The following is a 22,228-nucleotide window of genomic DNA, read 5'->3' on the forward strand; positions in this document are numbered from 1 at the left end:
TTGTGCTATGGGTGTCCTATTAAGGAATTTGGAGCCCGACCCCACAATATGTAGATCGGAGCCAACTTTTACCTGTTGTATTTTTAAATGACAGAATTCCTATTGGTTTCCTTTTCAATTCTGCCATGTTAATTTTTAATACACAGATTATACATCCTTGCTAAAACTCTTAAGCCTATGTTTTATTTCTACTAATAGAGTAATCATAGATGTTATATTCGTTGTACATGATAATCCTGATAGTTAGGTTTTGTGTATGTATTTCTGTTGTTCGGTATTTCTGCTCCTTTTCACTTGCAGCATCTGGTTTCTAAGTGTGCTTGGTTATCTTTTACTATGTTTTTGCAAAGAGTTGGAAAAGTCGTTTGTATTATTAACATGAGGACTAGGATGGGAACATGTTCATGCTGAGAACATTTTCATTTATTTTTGCTGGGTTCTAGACATATAGCATATGCCTTTATTGTTGGGGCATATATTCCAAAATCCCCAGTAGATGCCTGAAATTCTTAATGGCACCAAATCCTATATATACTATGTTTCTCATATGCTCTGCATAGTGTCAGGCCAATTTCTCCACATGCCTCCTTTGCATCATTACCCTTGTGCTTTGAGGCCATTATTACATAAAATAAAGTTTATGTGAACATAGCTACCATGATACTGGGACACTGAGTCTGGTAACCATGACTGCCAGTCATGACTAACAGTCAGGTAGTGTATATGAAGTAGGTACACTGAACAAAAGAATGACTTTGTCCTGGGTGGGATGGAGTGGGATGGAAGGAAACGGTGTAGGATTCCATCAGGTTCCTGGCATGCAATTTAAAATGTATGAGTTGTTTATTTCTGAAATTTTCTGTTCAATATTTTCAGACCATGGCTAATTACAGGTAACTAAAACTGCAACAAAGCAAAACTATGGATAAAGGGAAATTGTTGTATTTTGAATCCATGACTCCCTTAATCTAAATTCAATCCCTGAGTTTCTCTTAGCCATGTAAGTATGGTGAAATAGGGCTGCAGGTCCCCATGACCTTTTCTCCCAGTTCACCTTATTCAGATGCTGTGATCTACAAAGTCTCAGCTTAAAGAATGGCAAAGGATAGAACTTGGATTCAGCTCTTGGGTATTGTTCATATATGAAAAGATCTCACTGAATTGTACATATGGACACCCAGATTGAAGAAGCCAAACCAGAAGGAAAGCACAGAGCCCTTTTTAGCTCCTTGGATGGATGGCAGGGGGACATGCATAATACCTGTCTAGCTTTCATTTATCCCTGGCTGTTCTCTCAGGCTAAGGAAGGCTGTATCCCTGTCTCCATCACTTGGCTCTCCGATGCTCTGACATAACTAGGCATGACAGATAACAACTCCCAGAACACACTTCTCTAGTGCTCCTCTAGGGCTAGTGAAGACCTATCTAAAGTGTTTTATTTTATTTGCAGGAACTGTACTTTCCTGTATGTGATGTGCCTCTGTCCCTCCACTTCAATTTCGTTTCTTTTCTAAATGTATTTTGCCAATCTCTGATGGTATGTAGAACAAGTTGGGTCAAGGGAAGAGGAAAGGTGGAAAAGTGGTATAGATGCCCACTTTCTAATTGGTTCTGATTTGTGAGTTTCTCATCCAGGGTTAGTCTGGATATTGGCCCCCCAAAGATGTCCATGTCCTGATCCCTGAGAACTGTGCATCTGCTACCATACTTGGAAAAAGAGACTTGCTTGTTGTGATTAAGTTCATGATGTTGCGTGGGGAGTTATTCTAACGATCCCAGTGTATTCACAAGGGTCCTTATCAGAGGGAGGCAGAAGGTAAGAGTCAGAGGAGAAGATGTGATGACAGAAACAGGTTGGAGTAATGCAAGAAAGGGCCCGCCCCCCCCCCCCAGCCTCTCTCCTGCAGGTGACCTCTAGAAGCTGCAAAAGGTGAGGAAACGATTCTCCCCTAGAGCCTCCAGAGGGAATGAAACTGCCAACAGCTTGATCGCAGGGCTTCTGACTTTGAGGACTGTGATGTAACAAATTTGCCTTGTTTTAAGCCACTAAATTTGTAGTTATTTGTAATAACAACAGTAGAAAACAAATTCTGGCAGGCCATCAATTTGTTTACTGTCTGCTCTACAACTAACTATTACCATTAGTGGAAATTGTTCTCTGATGCTGGAAATAGGTCCCTGCTTTGTTGTCAATAAAAGCTGTTATAACTTATGGTAGAAGTTGAGTTTTTGTCTTTTTCTATGCCCACTTTGCTGCTGCTGTTTCCTTTTGGGTGTTCTGTCTTTAATTTAACATAGGTTTTGCCTTGTAATGTAGAAAACACTCTGGTTTTTACAGGGTTTGTAGTTTCTTCTCTGTGAGCAGGAAAGTCAATTCCTCTTTCCGTTGATGGAGCAAGTCACCTACTCCCAACCACTCCTTGTTCATTGCGCATATTCTATGTAAAGCTCCATACCAATTCCCAACTCAAATTCTGAGAGTCCCTTTGGGAAAATAAACTGAGAAAGAATGAAAACACAAAAGCAGTTTAAAATACTGTAAGTATTCTATCTATTTCAAATATTCCACGGAAGATGCCCAGGTATTCGAACAGGCTTGTGGTGCAGGGCTGGGACAGGCAGCAGATGTGGCCGGCAGAGGAAAGCAGCCACTTCATCTCCCTAGGCTCCCGCAGCTCTCTCAGGAGACAGGGATTGACCACTTCAGAATTCACTTTACATTGAATCTATTTACATACATGTGGAGCCATAAAGACGGAGAAGTACCTGAGTTCAATTTCATAGTCATAGTCTAGTGCTCCCAAACATCTCTATTTTCCTGTAGTTGACATAGCTTAGTTTGTGTTCCCTCTCTCCCTCCCTCCCTCCCTTCCTCTTTCTCTTTCTGTAATACTTTCTGTAGTGCTGGGAATTGAACTCAGGGCAGGTACTCTATCACAGAGCCACTTCCTCCCCCAGCCCTCTAGCTTAGTTCTCAGAGACCCCCTTCTTCCTAGGCTGTGGTAGAAAAGCTAATCTTGCCAGTTCAGGGTTTTTCTGGTTTGATCCTATGTGTCTCTGGGTGTAATACCAATCAATCTCTTTTCGTTTCTTCCCTCTCATCCAGCAGTTGTCAAAGCTTGAAGAGCTTTGGGTATCATCAGATGTCATTATATGTGATATCAGAGAGGCTTAGGTCCTCTGATATCACATATAATGTGATAAAAATGTCCCTAATGTCCCCTTCTCTTGGCAGGGCCATCCTGCTCTCACAGCAGGTTGGGCTTCCTTTGCTGACCAGAACCTACTTGGCTCTAGCCAGGGTGATTTCCATCTGTGCAGACTACTTTCTGGCTCCACCCTGGGATCTGCTCACCTCACCCCTCACCATCCTCTGGGCCAGCTCAGAACTCTCCAGAGCCACCTCCCATGGCCCTGCTTGGGTATGTAGGAAGTGCAGGTTTCCTCTTTGTCCTGTGGGATCCACGGAGGGAGTTGTGGAAGGCCCGACTCAGACTTTCCCTGCCAAACTCACCATACTGCCTGCTGGGCTCTCCCTTGCCATTCTCTGTTCATGGCTGTTCTTTGGATACTGACTCCTGCCACAGTCTCAGGCAGGATGTCCTGGGCACAAGGGCCCCCTGTTGCCAAATCTGCAAGAATATCTATGATGTTTATTACCAACTCACTCTTCCACTGAGTTTTAACACTAAGATGAACAGAGAGATGCATGCCGTACTAGTATTTAAACTTTCTAGTTTTCCTCTTCTAGTTCCTTCCAAAACTTTTTCCCCAACCCACAAAAGGATTTTATTCTTCCTTGCTCTCTTGTTTCTAAAATACACTTGAGACAAGGGTTGGCAAACTGTGTTTTATGTGCCAAATCTGGCTACAGTGTGTTTTGGTAAATGAACTTTAATTGGAATGCAGTCTGTCCCGTTTGTTTCTTTGTCAGAGTTGTCTCCTAGAGTTGAGCAATTAAGAGAAGGGTTATATGGTCTAGGAAACCCAGAATATTTACTCTTTGGCCCTTTATTATTAAAAAAAAAAAAAGTTTGCTGAAAACTGTTGTGGACCCTGAATCTTCTAGATCTGGTACCAGATATTTCAAATCAAGCCTTTTCTATCCAAAGAAATCTACTTCTCCCCGTCTGCAACCCTAGTCCTTAGTTCTTACAATTGGAAGCCATGACCTCAAGACTCTTGAATCTCAAAGCCAACTGTTCTCATGGGGTTCCTTTGTGTTTTCCCCTCCCTAGCATAGAAAGGCAGGTTTGATTTTAATGAGGAAAAGGGAAAATGCCTCAATTACTACTTCAAAAGGTCCCATGACCCTTTACCTCCGCTCTCTGTTGGTTGTTCTTGCGCCTTTGTTCCCAGATCAACATCTGGCCCAACACAGTACACATTCCAGCCAGGGCAGATAGAGTGATTTTCCCAAAGGGAAGCCAAGAGACACTGGACCCTCCTGAACTGGTTTTAGGCAGTCTCACCAAATCTAGGAATAACTGAATGTTTGAGTTGGAAAAGATGATAATGTCCACCCTCTTCACTGACCCTTCTTCCCACTGACCCCTTCCACCTCACTATTAATTCCACTGTGAAGACTTGAGGTATGGAGCAGGTAATGAAGAGAGATGAGGAATGGCCTGGTCAAGGACACACAGCACACATTGCCGGCCTTTTGCTCCTCTTTAATTTCCTGTACCTGTGCTGAGATATATCCAATGAGAACAGCAGGGCTTCCGGCATCTTGGGGAACAAGCTGAATAGAGCCAGCTTCTCTAGCTAAATGCACACTCATAAGGCTGTTGGGGTTTTAGTTGGGCAGCATAAATTTGTACAATAGGACAGGATTGAAGATGGCCTAGAGTCCCTGAGTCTCTGGATCCTGCATCCCTGCAATTTTCTTGTCTTTTCCCCTTTACTTATTTCTCAGGTCTCTGGTTGTAGGGAAGAAAAAAGATGAAAGACACAGTTGGACTATGAAGGTACTTCTGGGACAGAGAGTTTGGGGTGAAAGGGTACTGATTCCAAAGGACGGTTGACCACTGTCAACCTACTCACCGCAGTGAGGTTTCTCTTTTTCTGCTCAGAGTTGGTTCTTAAATAATGATCACTGTAGATGGTGCTGCTGGTTATGTTGGCTAAAGGAAATAATATATTCATAGTAGCTAATATAACAGCATGTACCATTTCCAGGGCAAATCTGAGCCCAGCATGTACATGGTTAGATTTAGTGGCTCCCCTTACCAGATCTAGTTCCTCTTCGTTACTTTGTATGTTATAGTTCTTGCCCAGTTCTCCTGCCTCATCTCTCTGTCCCCTGCTGATTCTATTTCAACTATATTGAATCTTGTTGAACTTGAAAAAAAAATTCGTAAGTTATATTTTTTAAATAGTGAATTTTGGGGCATAGTATTGGAAAAGATGACAATATCTGCCCTCTTCACCCAACCTTCCCACTGACCCCTCCCACCCCCACCTGGAAAATGACTTCTACCCCTAGTCTCTACCCCCACACAATGACTCTCACCTCAAACTCTTCTCTGACTGATTCCCTCTCATCTCTCAGAAGTTTAGTCATAACCTCCTCCAGGAAGCCTGCACATCCACGGTGTGCCTCCTTATCATGCTGTACTTTGACTGATTATTTCTTTGCTAGCTGCCATAGATCAGGGCTTAGTCCAGATTGTTGGTAGGTTGAAGGAATTCAGTGAATATTTGTAAAATAAATGAATAAGCAAAGGCCTGAGATAGGTTCTGCTAACTCCATTTGCAGAGCAGTTTTGTGGTTTACCCAAAGTGAGCCTTGTAACAAGAAACGGAGTTGGAATTCAGATACAAGCTTCCAAACCAAGTCCAGTGCTCCTTCTACTCCCTCTCAAGACCTACCAAAAACTTGGCTGTTCTGAAGGGAGAGAGGGGAGCCTCTCCTTCAAATGGAGCATCACCAACCTATGTAAATAACTGAGAAAACTCTGGAAGAAAACACTGAGGAAATCACAAGTATCCCTGGGGAGATGGAGAGTGCTGAGGGTACCGGGAGTGTTGTTCAAAAGGGACTTGAACCAGTACAATTTCTTTTCTTTAGAAGAAGAAGGCATTTATGTATCACTTGTATAATGAACAATTAATTTTAAAAATGAGCCCTGCCAAGGGATTTTTCTGTACCACATTCTCTAGCCAATGAAGTTTTTCCATGAAAGGATGTGGAAATTAACATTGATGTTTTCCTTTACTGTGTATTCCAAAAAAAGAAGAAGCAAGAAAGGAAAGTATTAAAACAACCAAAATACTTTGGTTACCATTGCACCCAGCACTAAAGCTAACTGGACTGAGAAGATAGAGTGCAGTGAGTGAAGTGTGACAGTGACTAGATTGCTTAATTTGTTGGTTTCTTCCAATTTATGACTCTTCGTCATAGACAATTTGTCTTAGATGTTCTTTCTTCTCTTGTGTTTATTTCTAGTCATAAAGCATCTGGTCTGTATAATTAAGGGGAGCTAAGAAAATATAATTAGATAAACATGCAGGAAGTAGACGGCAAATCTTCTTCATGACAGGCATGCAGCCCCAGACCATATTCCTTATTAATTAACTTCATGTGGGATTTTTAATATTCCATTCCCTGAAGACATTCCTCTTTAGCTCACTCTAGGGTTGACCTGTTTGAAAACCTGCCATTACCAGCTGCTTCCCCACCATCCCCAGCCCCATTCCCAATTTGGTGTGCATATATAAAAATCCACCCTTGTTGGCTTAGAAATTCCCCTAGCAGATGTATATGAGCATGGCCTAAGGTCTGGTTCAAAAGTAAATGTCATCTGGACTGATGAGAAGAAGCCAGAGGAAGACCAGAAGCAACTTCTCAACGATTATGAAACCCTAACAGACATGCACCATGCATCCTCTAGCAGGGACATCATGGTAACATGAATACACACATCCAGACTTTGGTGCTCTTTGGACAAGCCCCATGCCCCCAAACACAGTTGATTATTTACACATAGAATGGGTTGTTTGCATGTAATGGACATGCTTGAGATCATTGGGATGAGATTATAATAAAGAAAGCCTATTATTGTCATGAGAATATGAGTAGTTTCATACTTAAGGACATATGTGGAGCCTGAAGAGTGAGGATTTCTAAGTCATTCTGTTTAAACTACTCCTTGAATGTGTTGTGTCAAGTGGTAAATGAGGCTGATCTGAAGCAAGAACAAACCACAAACCAATGGCCCCAGTAGCCTTAACTGTCATCTGGACTGCAGATAGGGCCATAAAAGTACTAACCCCACTTCATTACCTCAATTGCCAAGTTAAAATACTGGTAGGTGTAGTTCCTCTGTCTGGGTTCGAAGCACAGAACCAGCTCTCCTCTATATGACCTTGGGAAAATTGCTCAATCTCTCTGCTTGGTTTACTCATTTGAATAATGTAATAGTGCCTGTTGGTGGGGGGTGGCAGGATTAAATGAGTTAGTGAGTGTAAGGGCTTAGGACACGGCTATGCACATGAGAGCTGAGTCACTGATTATTACTACTAATTTTTGCTGCATCCCCAAGTTTTGTTTTATATTTGCCTACAATTGAGCATGATCTCTCACTGCCATGAGCTATGTGGCCTTGCCTGCATAATATCTAATAGTACCTTGTAACTGCCTCCAGAGCCTCCTTTGTGCTGCAGCATATAAAATTTGCTTGACTCACTCCACTCATCCATCATCCTGTGGCCTTCATGATCCTAGTTGACTATGTCACCTTAGTTTTCACTGTAGGGTTAATTTAGAGTTAGCCCTTGATCCATGCTGTGCGGTATTGGTCCCCTGTGAATCTGAAGCTTAGGACAAATAGGCTCAGAGGTTGTCTGTTGCTGGAGCTGAGTCATGCTACTAGGAACAATCTGGAAAGAAGTTGTTGTGAGCTTATGCAACAGCCACATTCCAGCCACACTTTCTGGAATTTGGGGGGTGGGGAGCGTTTGTACTTGCCTCTGTTAGCACACCTCTCCCCATCTCTAGCCTTGATCCTTAATCAGGATTTGTGCCTTGAAGCTCAGAGTTCTCTACTGTTCCCTGCAAGTGGCAGTCTGCAAATAGCCTATCCTCTGATTGGTCCCAAGCTGAAAGTAGGTGCTTTGCTTATAAAACTGGAGCAGACAGAAGAGTTACTGTTTGGAGAAGAGGGAGAACATTTGTAAAATGAGCAGATCTCCTGTTTTCTATGGCACCAGGCATGAAACAGTATCACAGATGGCTTCACTAGAATTCTATGGGCAATGTGCAGAGATCCAAACACATCTGCTTATTTGTAACTTCTCTTGAAACCAACAATCATGGGACTACAATTGGGACTACCAGTTAGAAGGCAAAGTGGTATAGAGAAAAGAACACTGGCTTTGGACTCCAGACAATCCCAGGCTGAAAACCTTGTATTATAACATGTGTTTTTGTATGATAGGGATTTAGTTAACCTCTAAGGCTTGGTTCCCTTGTCTGTAAAATCCAGATGGCAATACAGTACTACATAGGGCTCCCTAAGTTGCAAGTGATAGAAGCCCAACTTGCTTAATTCCAAAATAGGAATGTAACCCAGCCAGGGAAATGCCTGACTACAGAGTTGGCTGGATCACCACCAGACCAGATTCTCACCTTTGATTATCTCTGAAAAGTAGTTTCATCTTTTCCTGCTGGTAATGGCAGTATTCAATGACAGGGAACACATTTGCAGACCTTTCCAGGGAATTGCTCTGACTCTGTAGCGTAGGACCCTTGCCCCTTAGAACAACCATGAAGTTGGTGGTAGGAGGTGCTACATTTGCCTCAGGGTCATGAAACAACAGTGTGGATGGGTGGCAGCACAGCTGGTCTTCAGGGAAGTCACTATAAGCCATCCCAATGTATCCACTGCTTTATGGGATTTTTGTGATTTGCAGGAAGTTACATAATAAAGCACTTGCTCCTGGGATGTTCTCTGGGGACAACCCTCCTCTAGGTGCTTGGGGATAAGATAGGCATTTTGGTCTTTTGGTTCTTTCAGTACTTCAGACTGAGTATGCCCAGTGTGACACTTTCAGTTCTCTCCTGACTTGCTGCTCCACCCTAGGCTTGAAGCATGCCTGCATCTTAAGTGTCCCCAGGGCCACCTAAGCCTGGTGATACTTTACTGCATCCAGAAGCCTATCCTCTGCCTTCTGTCCTGTTCTCATGGTCAACGTTGCACTGTTACCTCACGACCTCCTAAGCAGGAGCCAGCTCTGATCTTGTCATAATCCTGCTTCAAAATAACTCTGGCTCTCTATCACCTTCCAAATTAGGGAGAGACTCCCCATCTTGGCCTTCAAAGGTAGGCATGATCTTCTAAGGCACTTCTAAGTCACCCTTGCAGGTGTGGGATGTTCAGATCCTGCTACTGCAGGGCACACAAGCAGAAAAAAGAACCTTGAGAGATGGGTGTAAGGAAACAAGCTGGGAGTGGGGCTGACTGGTAGCAGGTTGCTAGGTAACCATGCAGCAATGAAAGTAACCTGTGTTGGGGCAGATGATACTGGAAGCCAATGAAAATGCCACACTCTGATCTTTAGTTGGAAAGACCAGCCAATTTGGGATGCTATCTGATGGAATTTTGTGAAGGCTTTTGCTTCAATACATTGAAGCTCAAGAAATATTTCCCTCTTTGGTGAAGGACAGACCTACACACCACAGTTGCTCTCACTGAGGAATGTGTCTGGGCAGCTGGTGGGAGTGGCCTGAGAGTGGGAGAGATTTTCTAAGCAACTAAGAAAAAAATGAAAGTCATTATTCTGCTTTCCAGAACTCTTTGCTTTTGGTTAATGATGGTTGCCTGGAGACATTGTTTATATGTATTTACAAAGGAATAAATGCTGAACTCAGGCCTAGAAATCCAAATGAAAAACATGCTGCTCTCAGCTCTGAGATGTGGCCAGCACTCTTCTAGTTCAACACTCTTTTCAACCTGTTGAATAAGAAAGTTTTATACATATACACATTTGTGTACATACATACATACATACATACACATATGTGTATCTCTCCTTTCTCTCTATGAATATGTGTATATATATATGTGTATATATATATGTGTGTATATATATATATGTATATAAAGATATGTGTACATGTGTATAATATAGATATTTATATTTTTATATTTACAGGTCAGTTTACATTATTCAGAGTTCTTCCTTACTAAGCTGTTTTTTTAAAAACCACAGTGAACAATTTTTTTTATTGCCAACAGGCTTTCTTTTATCTTAGGAGTGCTTACAGACACTCCTGGCACCTAAGCATGATGAATATACAGAGGAATATAGGAGGCGCAATGCCAGAGTGTCTGATAATACAACTTCTGCTTGTCATCCTCCTTGGCACAGCTCAGCTGGTCAGACAGATGAAGGCCAAGAAGATGGGCAGCAACCAGTACCAGCTCCACATTTGGCATCTGTGTATCAAATGACTCATAGGTCAAAATCAAATTTTTCAAGCCCTGGTCTGGCTGAAAAAGTCCCAATTTCCCTGTGCCTCACATCCTGTTCTGTTTTCATGGAAAAGAACATCAAAAGAAATTCACATTGATCAATTTCCCCGATTTACTCTTTTTTTTTTCTTCCTGGTTTTAAGATTTTTCTGTTTCTCATTCTCATAAGCCTGTAGTTAATTTAGTGTTTGAAATGTGAGCTTCTAAAACAAACTCCCATGAATGCTACTTAGCCATGCTTGGTTTTGGAGTTCTCAAAAAAATCCCCTTCTGTTTTTGGTTAATTAAAAAAAAAAAAAAGAGGAGACAGGGGAAGGGATTTTCCGATGTATTTCTAAAGCATCCACTAATGGACAAACATCAGCAAGACAAGTTATTCTAATATTGCAGTAAAGACTTTCCAGACCAGAAAACAAGGCATGTTGCAATAACTTTAGGACAGAATTGCTGACAATACAATCATTGCCTTTTCCTCCTGAGGAGTCGGAATTTTCCAAGCACTTTTAAAAAGCGTTAGGCTTTTCTGTGTCCTTAGAGATTATTAAATTTCAATCCTCAGGAGATGTTTGTCAATATTTTCAGAGGAGAGGAAGAGCCAGATGAATAAATATCAAGCTTATGATCACCAGGAAAAGAAAATTATATGCATTACACGACTGTGATGTCTTTGTATTGTGTGCCTGGAAGACAGCTTGCTCATATCTATTCATTATTCATTCATCCTCTCCATACGTATAATTAGCAATGAACATAACAGGATTCTTGTTCTTGTAGCTAGGATTATTGGATAGTGTGGGGAGTGATGAGAGAATGTTGACAGACATTGAATAAGTAATTATGACTGTGCTTAATTTTATAGAGAAAAAGGTGGTGCATAATGGAATTAACCTAGCCTAAGAGCATGTGGGAGATTACTATAAAGATGAAAGATGGCCACCAGCTTTCCCTCCCAATACTCTAAGCACTTGCCACTTCAAGAGATGGAACCTATTTTTCATCCCTTTAAGTCTGGATTGACCCTTGGCTTTGCTTTCATCAGTAGGATGTGAAACAAGAGATACTGCATACCTTCCAGGCATTGTCATTAAGATGCCTGATAACTTTAGCTTTCACTCTCTTGGAAGCCAACCACCATATAAAGAGGTCCAGCTGGAGAAATCTCACAGGGAGAGAGTGCGACCCAGCATGCTATCCCAGCTGAAGTGCCAGACATGTAAGTGACCAGCCTCAGCCAAGCTGGTCCAGTGCTATGTGAAGCAGAAATGAGCTATTCCCAACCAAGCTCAACTCCAGTGCAGATTCACAGGCAGGTGAATGGTGATGGTTTTAAGCCACTAAGTTTTGAGAGGTTTGTTACACAGAAATAGATAACTGAGACAGAGGGCCAGGGAGGTTTCTGGAGGAGGTTCTATTCAATCAGACTTGGAAGTTTGAAAAGATTTAACTCTTTGAGAAGGAGCAGGTGTTATAGGCAGATGGAGCAGTATGTGAAGACCCAAAATATAGTATCTTCAAGATACTAGAAGCGTAGTATCTTCAAGAACTAGAAGCCCAGTAGGACCAGGATATAGGGAACCAGGGGATAGTAGTGAGCATGGAGACTGGGGTGGTAGAAAAGGGCCAGACCAGACAAGGCTCATAAGAAAGAAAAGAACATGCAGGATACCTACTGAGTGTCACATGGGTTTCCAGACCTCATTGTACATGGTTAGTTTCACAAAAATTAATGTAAGGTCTTTGCCCATAGGGAAAATTCCATCTACAGATCTTACTAGCTATTAACACAAAGACATTTTGCTGATTACAGGTAAAGTCTGATGAAGGAGATTCATACATCCAAGAAATATTTGTGGAGTACTTCTAAACTTTTTCATGGAAAAGGAACTCACAGCTCGTGTATGATTAATCATGAACCTGTGACTGGTACATAAAAATGTCTCATTTGAGAGGCTCACACATACTGTAAAATTATAGTTTAAGTGTGGTCAGAAAAACCTGGATCCTTTCACATTCTCAATAGCATGATGTATAGTCAGTAGCACATCTTTTGAGCCTGTTTGATATAGTGATTTTAAATGTGCAACAACAAATATAAATGAATGGTACTGGGTGCTCAAGGTACTTTGAATACCTAAAATCATTTAACTTTCCCAGCAATTGCCAGTGATTTGTCTTAATTTTCCCATTTAGCAGTTGAGTAAAACAAGGGCCAAAATTGTTATTGACTTCCCTGGCTCTGGGCCCCACAACTAAAAAACACCTCAGAATTCAAAATCAGATGCACCTGACTTGAAATCCTGTGCTCTTTTCTCAAGGTCAAGCAACCTCCTTTTAAGTATATATTCACTTAGCTGTCATAATGAGTGGCTGTGCTTTTTAAGCAACAGATACATCAGAGCAGATATACGGAGGAGGGGGTATCACTTCTTGGAAGAGGTAGTAAATGAACAAACTTAGTTTATTGGAGACTGTGCTCAAGAAAAAAATCAATATGTACTTTTCTGGCACCTACCATTATCTTATCTGGTTATTTTAAAATTTACTCATATATTTAAAGCCTGTAAAATTGCCTGAGAGACAAAAGAAATAATCTCCAAGGGCTGTTTTAGCTCAAGGTTCTATTATCTCACAAACTCTGCCACATTGGATTGTCTGAACTGCTCTTTGGCCATGCATATGAGCACAGTTCTGATTCCTCTAATCTTGGGTATGGGCTCACTCATACCCAAGAATGGACTCTTTCTAAGATAGATTAGGCTGAATGATTTATTTCAAGGAAGAAGGAAATAGCATTTATTAAAATTTTGTTATGTGTCAGGATATAGAATTTCCCCCTATGCTGTCAAACTTAAATCTGGCAATCCAGTCTACTGAGATGAAATTGGACCTGCATGCAACTTAAGAAAAATTTCACCTTTATCACTGGTACCTGTTTGTTGTGGAATAGCAGTGGATGAGGTGGATAGATATGCATTCATCCAAGCATCAAAACATTTGACTGGGTTTGAGATGTGAAATGAAGAATAAAAACTAGGCTATTGCTCTGAGAGAACTATAGAAAAGAGCTGAGTAAACAGCAAAACCAGTATTTCACTACTGTGAGGAGGCACACCCCAGAAAATGGGGATATCTAGCTCCCATGGGGGATGGGAGATAAAGGGGCTTTGGGGGGACACCAGAAAGGTGAGTAAAGCTGGAGGGAGGTCAGGAACAGATTCTAAAAGGAGCAGCTAAAAGAGGTCACTAATAGTAATAGTTTCCCTATGAGGAGCCAAAGCCACAAACATCAGTCGATCTCTTTGATATGAATAGGAAATAATGGCACCGACCATTTCCTTAACGAGTAGGAAGGACAAACCTGGATGGAATGACATCAGTCTGCAATGCCAGGGTTAGTCACACAAAACTTAATCCTAAATTTAACCCTGCGGTCAAAAAGCTAGAGGAAAATGGAACAAAAAGAAGCAGATCCTCTGGAAGCAGAAGAGGGCTCTGGGAGAGGGGATGACAGTTGCCTGAAGTAGTCAACAGATGGAGCTGGGGGGCTGCTAACCCCTTTGATTTCTGCAGGGAGCAGGGCCTCTTTGCAGAGCACTTGGCTTCCTGCTGGCGCAGGAATCAATGCCATCGGTAACCCACTAATCAAATATAAACACACGGCACACAGTTCTGTAAACGAGGTCAGAGAAGTACGTCCTCGGCCTAAGTCATGCGTGGGCAGCTGACGCACCGTGATGTGTGTGGATCCCGGGAGGCTCTGACGCAGCCCAGGGCAGGATCAACCTTTTTTCAACCTTCAGAACATGACGATCTGTGTCATGCAGACCCAGAGGCCAGACACTTAAGTGTACCTGCTTACAGGAAATTTGTCCCTTTTTTTTTTTATTGTGCCTGCTTACATTGGTTCCATTTATAAGGAATTTCATCTCTCCAGAATTGGCATGTTCTCGAACAAAATATTTTTTTTTTTTTTTGTCTATAAAGGGAAAGAAAAATCAGCTAGCAATGTCACCAGTGTGGTGTGGGACATAACTAGAATGGACTTGGAATTTAGAGAACCAGCCTCAAACCGGAGGTAGGAAGTAGCTCCTTGGGAGGGGCAGGACAGCCACTCTTCCCTGGTGAGGAGTCTATGTGACAGTACAAGAGGGTTTCAGTTCCACAAGGGCAGGAACAAATTGTACTAGGTCTGACTCCTTTTATCCTCTATCCCTAGCAAAGTACTCAGCACATAGTAGATATTGATGCTTTACTGCAGTAAATGAATGAGTGCCAAGACTTCAAGCTAAGCAGATTTCTAAATTATGACTCTTAAACCTTGTCAATGACAAGTGTATTGTGCAAGTGATTTGAGACAGTGTCTGTGTCATGCTTATCACTATTCTCAGTGTCTGAACAATAATAGGTGCTCAGTAAGTATTTTAAGTAAATGAGACTCTTAGGCCTCAGTTAATTTACTTGTAAGAAAAAAATATATAACTAGAAGGGCTGACTGCTGTGAGGAGTAAATAAGATTAAGTATTTAAAGTTCCTGCACCTAAGAAATGCCAAATACATATAGTAGTCCCCCATTATCCATGGTTTCATTTTTCCATGATTTCAGTTATCCCTGAACAACTGTGACGTGAAAACATTAAGGGGAAAATTCCAGAAATAAATAAATTCTAAATTGTGTGGTATTCTGAGTAGCATGATGAAATCTCATGGCATTCCACTCCATCCCACCCAGGATGTGAATCATTCCTTTGTCCAGTGTATCCCCAGTGTGTATTCTACTCTCCATTAGTCATTTAATGGTCATTGGGTTATTACATGGACTCTCATAGTATCTCACTGCTTGTGCGTAAGTAACCCTTATTTTACTTAATAATGACTCCAAACTACAAGTGTAGAGATGCTGTAATTCAGATATGCCAAAGAGAAACTGTGAAGAGCTAAGTGCTTCCTTTAAGAGAAAAGATGAAAGTTCTCAATAAGGTCAGGAAAAAAAAAAAGCTAAAATTGCTAAAAGCTTGGTAAGAGTAAAATACTGTGTGTGTGTGTGTACGTACATATATAGTTCAGGGTTATCTAGGGTTTCAGGTATCATCTAGGGATCTTAAAACATATTCCCTTTATATAAAAGGGGATAATTGTAGATAGAAACTGCTTTTTTGGCACTGACGTTGCCACTGCCAACCATTACCTTCTTCCCAGTAATCCTCAAATGTGAACCTGGGACCTAACACCATGGACTTGTCCAAGACCTTCACAGGGGCTATCCGGGCTCTACCTGCCCTCTCCTACACTCTGTCTAAACATTGTACTCAGAACCATTCAAGGATGTCCTGCTAGGGAAGGCCCTTATCACAACTGGCCCAAGGCTGGAGATTTGGCTCCTGGCAACAGGAGAGACAGCATCTTTGGGGCTCAAACCATCAAGAAGACAACTGGCTCCTCCAGGCAGCCTTGCCTGGGGGATTCCCCAAGAGCCATTCAATTCTGTAATTCATTAGGATAATGAGACAAAGAAAACTCAATAGCAGCTAGGACTATGTGAAGATTTCTCTTTTTTTCTGGATGGGGATGGATTAGAAATACCTTCAGAATGAGGCAGTAATAATTATTACGTTTCTTTCCAAATAATATGTATATTGTCTGATTTTATTTTTAACACAATTTCTGTAAATTAGATAATCAGGCACTTTTAGTCCCATTTTACAGATATGAAAACTGACATTTGAAAGTCTAGTTCATTATCCAACCTTGCATTCAACTGGAGGCAGACCTGTAATTTTTTTCCATCTCCAGTGCTTTTCATAGACCCTCCAGCTTCCCTGAATTTAGACTAAATGTTAACTGACAATCAATATAATATCAGAGTCCCATAATAAAAACCGACTGTTGTGGCTCAAATTTCCCTTATTAGGAAAAAGTCTCTTCCTGATGTTTTATATTAAAAAAACACACAACTCAAAACTTACACCCTGTAGAAGTTAAATTTGAGTATAATTTCAAATTCTAATAATTAGCTTAAAATATGTGACCACTATTTCCCATGAGTTTGTTTTCTGAACTATATATGAAGGAATGTCATCTTAGGAAAATAATTTTATCCAGGAAAAATATATATAAAAAAAATTGTCTCCTATAATCTGAGATGGTTTGGCCAACTATTGACTCTTGGGATGGATGAGCATTGCCTTCTTCTTAAAATATGTTTCTTAAATTTCATACATATTTACACATGCTTATGAGGCTTGAGAGACACATGATCTAGAAAACAGTTGCCCTAAAGATTAATTCACTCTGATTGATTAGATCAGTTGATTGACTTATCAGCTAGGTAATTTGCGAAGTGAAGTTGTAATTTTATGAATATATTTATTCAGAAACAGTATCTCTTACAAAGGCAACAACTTTATTCTTGTTTCTGAAGAGAATTTTAAAGAAATTGACAATAGGATGATCCTTTTTCTTGGAATTAGTTTGTGTGAGAAGCAGCAGTGCATATCTGGAAGGTTTATGGACTCTGGAATCACACAGACCTTAGCATGATACTGGACTCCATTCATCCACTCCATCATGCATCCTACCAATCATCTCATGAGCCAAATGTTGTGATCTAGACATCGATGATGGTGAATAAAACTTGTGATTCCTGCCTTTGTGGATATTACTCCACTATGTTCTTAGGCAAGTTACATTCTTTACTTCAGCTTCATTTTTAACTAAAAACTGTATAATAATCAATACTAAAAAAAAATGAAGAGACCTTCTTATAAGACTGTCATGAAGATGACTAAAATACCATAAAGCACCTGGTTTATGGCAAGTACTCAGGAAATACTCCTAAGATTTACCCTATTTAATCAAAACAAATCCAGCAGCAGAGGGCAGTAGAATCCAGGGTGAATTCTATCATGTTAAAATCCCCACATTTTGACTTTTAGCCTCAAAACCCTGCTCACTTACTCTTCTCTCTTGTACCTCACTAACTAGTGATCCCAGCTGGCTATTCTCAGACGCCATCTTCTTCCAACTCCTGGCAGAAACCTTTACGTTACGGATTAAGGCCCCCTACTTAGAGGGAGGCCCTCCATCCCTTGATTTTCCTATTCCTTTCCTCATTCTGGTTAGTCTCCCTGCTTTCTGCTTCTTCTGCTCCTCTTTCTCCCTCTTTATTTTTATCTTCTTCATGAATACCATATCAGTGCACATGGAACCCACTTTGTCTATACCAACCATGAACTTCCTCCTGCCCCTCCAGCCCACATGTCTGACATCAGGCAGGCATCTCCACTGTGTTTTTTCCTTTCAGCTCATGCTTATTCTACCATTTTTTTCTAAAAGTGTCCTTATCTTCCTTTTCTAGTTCTATTCATTAAGTCTTTTAAGCTCTCAGACAACCTGATTGGTAAACTTGGAATCTCTTGGGACTCTCCTTGTCCCTCAGTTTCTATAAACGATTATCAAATATTGTTGATTTGACCAAGTCTCCCAAATTCGTCCTTTCCTTCTCTTTCCCATTATCTTTGTGCAACTGCTCATACCTCTTACTTAGAATATAACCATGGCCTCCTAAGGGGTCCCCTGCTCTACCTTCCTCCAGCTCATCCCACTTATTGCTAGTAAACTCAACTATGTTCCTAAAACCCGCTCTGATCACCTCATCTCCCTGTTCAAAAACCATCCATGACTCCAAAAGTACCAGTCTGGCATGACAACCACTCTACACGAACTGACTTCAGCTGACATACCTTATCTCTGGGGGACCCTCTAAGCTTCCTACACTTCCATGATTTACAGTCCAGAGGGGGAAATCAACACCAATAATCACCACATGAGCATGCATCTAGGAATCTATGATAAGGGCTCTAATGGAAAGAGGATGCTATCAGGACAGAAAACTTCGAGCCTGGTCTGGCACATTCCAGGCATTGACAAAGGTTGAAGATGCTCAGCGAGAAGGACACACAAATGATTCAGAGGAAAGGAGGCAAAGTTGCCTGTTGGTGCAGGGCTTTGGAGACGTTGCTTGGTAGGTTTTAGTCTTTATCCCAAGAGCAATGGAAAGTTTTGCAGGGTTTAAAATGTGATGGATGGGACTAGATTTGCATTTTTAGAAGCTGATCTTGTGGCAGGTTACCTTTTCAAGAAGAGGATTCTACCTTTCGATAGGGCAGCCCTCAGGGTGCCTAGGACAGAGTCTCTAGGACATGAGGTCCACTGGAAGCTGCTAAATGAATGTTTGGACCAAAGACATGAAAACAAACATGATGAAGAAGGGGAGATGAAGGGAAATAAGGAGCACCGGAGAAAGTCACTGGCAGAGGCAAAAGTTACTTGATATTCAAGGTGCATGTATAAAAGAAGGAGATACTTTTACATAAACATTCTAAATGCGAGCTACCATTTCCCAGCTGTCAGGGCAAGAAGCCGAAACCCTGTTGGAACTTGGCTTTGGAATTGCCTTCAGAGTCTGTCAGATACATGCTTTAAATGTCATTGATTTACTGTCAAACTTGGTACAAACTTTGTCTATTTTCCATCTTTTCCCCACATGCCTATATGTTCTTTTTATATGCCTTTTTACATCATTTTCTGTTTTGGATTGTAAGCTTCTAGAAGACAAAGACCAGACCTTTCAAATTACCATTAGCAGGAAAAACATTTGTTACAGAGTTGAGCGCTCCTTGAGGACCTCTGTTTAGTGTGATGGTGGAGGTAGAATGAGGGGTCAGTTATTTGAAAGGAGGACTAGGATTAGGGCAGGGGAAGAAGGCTTATTTCTTTCCGTATCTTGTACATAGGATGTTCAGCTTCTAAAAATATACCAATGTGCAGAAGAGTTTTCTTAAGAATGTGGTGGAGTGGTTCAAATGCAGACTCTGGAGCCAGAATTCCTGGGTTTAAATTCAGGCTGATTCAGGCTGATTTACATTCTAGCTGTGGGGTTCTGGGCATGTGACTTCTCCTCTTTATGCTTTGGTTTTCTCATTTGTAAAACAGGCTGCTAGTACTACCTATGTAATTTGGTCATCTGTGGATTAAATGAGGAATGCACCCAGAGCAGGCCTGGGCCATAGTGAGCACTCAACACTGTTTGCAGTTTTTACTATTCCTGTTCCTAAGCAGGATGGTGCCTGTATTTGTGCTTGCTCCAGTCTCAAAATCCTTTGTTCAGAATGATTTGGAATTGAAATTATGAAATTTGATGCACATTTTTCGTTTATTCTTCTACAGACTTTATTTTGATGGTCCACGGAAATGTAATTATCATCATGCAAATATTTTGGTGAGGACTAAAAAGCTGCCTCCAACATTTAGCACAAAGAACAAAACATAAGAGTCATCTCGTTTTTGAAAGCTGAATATGAGAGCTCTGTGGGCAAATCCCCTAACAAGTGAGAGATTTTGAATAAACAGTAATTATGTAGCAAAAACCTAACTAACAGCTGCAGGGAGCATGGAAACAAACAGAGCCTGGAGGTTTGTGTAAAGGAAGGATGTAACCTGGCAGAGTGATTTATAACCTGGGACAACTGAAATATCAACTCTATGCATATCATCTGTATAGGAAACTTGGGAAATGGAAATATTTTCATGTCATTTTGAAACATTTATTGTCGTAATGTTTACTTTTCAAAATAGGTGTGATGTCAGCTGTGGTCTATTGGTATGATGTATACTAATGGTAAAACATATGTATATTTATCTGATAGAATGTCAATCATCTCCTACCTAGGTATAGGAGTGATTTTTCCATTTCCTCATTGTTTTTATTTAACAGTAAGTTTTGAAAGGATTTCAGCACTTTGAGTAAATGGTGAGAGAGGGGCGGGGGAAACAAAGGGCAGGGGTGGGTGGAGAGGGAAGGAGAGAGAGAAAAGTGTACATAAATGGTTAAAAGATGAGAAAGCAGTATGATTAAGGGCCAGTCAGTGTAACGTTGAAATGAAAAATCTTACATGTGTCTCTGTCATGAATTTTATGTCAAATCTTTTCTTATTAAAAATTCACCCAAGAAGGCATCAAGATGACCTCTGTTGGGCTGAAGGTAGCACCATGGTAGAGTGCTTGCCTAGCATGCATGATGCTCTGGGTTCAATCACCAGACATGCAAAAAAATAAAAATAAAATAACCTCTGTCCAGAATCTGAGTCATCTTTGTAACAAATGACATCAACATCACCCACTTCTGCAGATCCTTGGAACGGAGAAGAACCTCGATTCCAGATCCAAGACTGCCACCTGGGACCTTTTCTATCCATGTGCATAGAAGGATCTTGACATGGAAAGAGACAATGTAACCTTCTTCCCTGTGTAGTTCCATCGGGTTATTCATACTTCTAGAACTGAAAAGTTAATAATCTGCCCCTTTCTTACAACTGCTTGTATTTTTATCAGAGTTGCTAATAGCCCAGATGATATGGAGGATGCGATGGTTTCCAAATGGGAGAATCATGGAAATCCCAGGTGGTCAGACATCATCTTAGGAGATTTGCTACACACTCCTGTTCTTGAAGAAGCTATTATGCATGTGTGTGTTTCTGCTTTTGTACTCTGAAGGAAATGACCCTTCACCTGATGTACATATTCACCAAGATTTCAGACAGAGTTGGATGATCCTTCCACATCATCATGATTAGTCCTCAAGGATTGTTTATTTTTTAATTTGACAAGTAATAACTCCTAATAAACATTTATAGAAAATAAAGGAACAAATGGTTTCCATTCTCTCTCTAGTTTTAATTGGGGGGGGGTGGGCACAGAAGGTGGTAAAAAAAATTGTGTTTTTGAAGCATAAGGCTGTAACACTGTATTTCTTCTGAAATAAGAAATGTGTTGGGATTTTATTTTCATGCTGTTTCAGAGATGAGTAAAAATGAAATTCAGAGATAAGAGATTTCCAGAGGAGTCAGAAACAGAGCTTCCCACCCCCTGCCCATTTCTTTATATTGTCAATCATCTTAGGCTTGACATTTTGACCAACATTGCCAGATATACTGAAAAGTTATGCCCACTAGGTGTAAGAGGGCAACAAAGAACAGAAAGGAATTCAGTTATCTTTCCCTGTGTTCGTCCAGTTTTCCCAATTCAAAGCCCTGCCTGGTGGCCAAGTGGCAGGGGCTAAACCTGTACCCTCAGACACTCAGCAAATGAACTGAAGGGTGTTTGCCCTGAGCTGTCACCAAAGGAGAACAGATATCACAGACTGGGTTGGTGGGTTTGATGTACTCACTGTTTATAGCAGCAGAAACAAGTTGAGTGAAACAAAGACAGACATAGTTTGTTGAGTTCTTGCCCAGCTAGAGTCATGTGCCTGTCATATTTGCCAGTTCTTATTGCTAAGATTGCACCAGAGTTTTGACAGGACAGAGTGTTTTTAATTCCCCCCCCCCGCCCCCGGCCCCCAAAGTAACAAACTCTAGATATTCTAGGTTCAAGTGCATTTGGATGGAAGATTTCAAGTGCAATTACAGGAGAAACACCAGACAATTGGTTTTTTTGTTGAAAAGAAAATTACGCGTTCTGATTAGCAACAGACAAAACTAGCCACAATAGTTGTTCTGAGTTCTTTTTCTTTGATATTCTTTAGTCACTAGACTATTTCTATGAGTTAGGTTTATTTTTATTTATCCTGTTTACAAATGGTTATGCTTTCTAAATCTTCAAATTCATATCTTCCATCAGTTTTATAATTTCTCAGGCATTATCTATTAAAATATTCTCCTTCCTCCATTTTCTCTATTTTTTCTTTTTGAGAA

Source organism: Spermophilus citellus (genome assembly GCF_964194105.1).
Source record: "Spermophilus citellus genome assembly, chromosome: 14".
Taxonomy (NCBI): domain Eukaryota; kingdom Metazoa; phylum Chordata; class Mammalia; order Rodentia; family Sciuridae; genus Spermophilus; species Spermophilus citellus.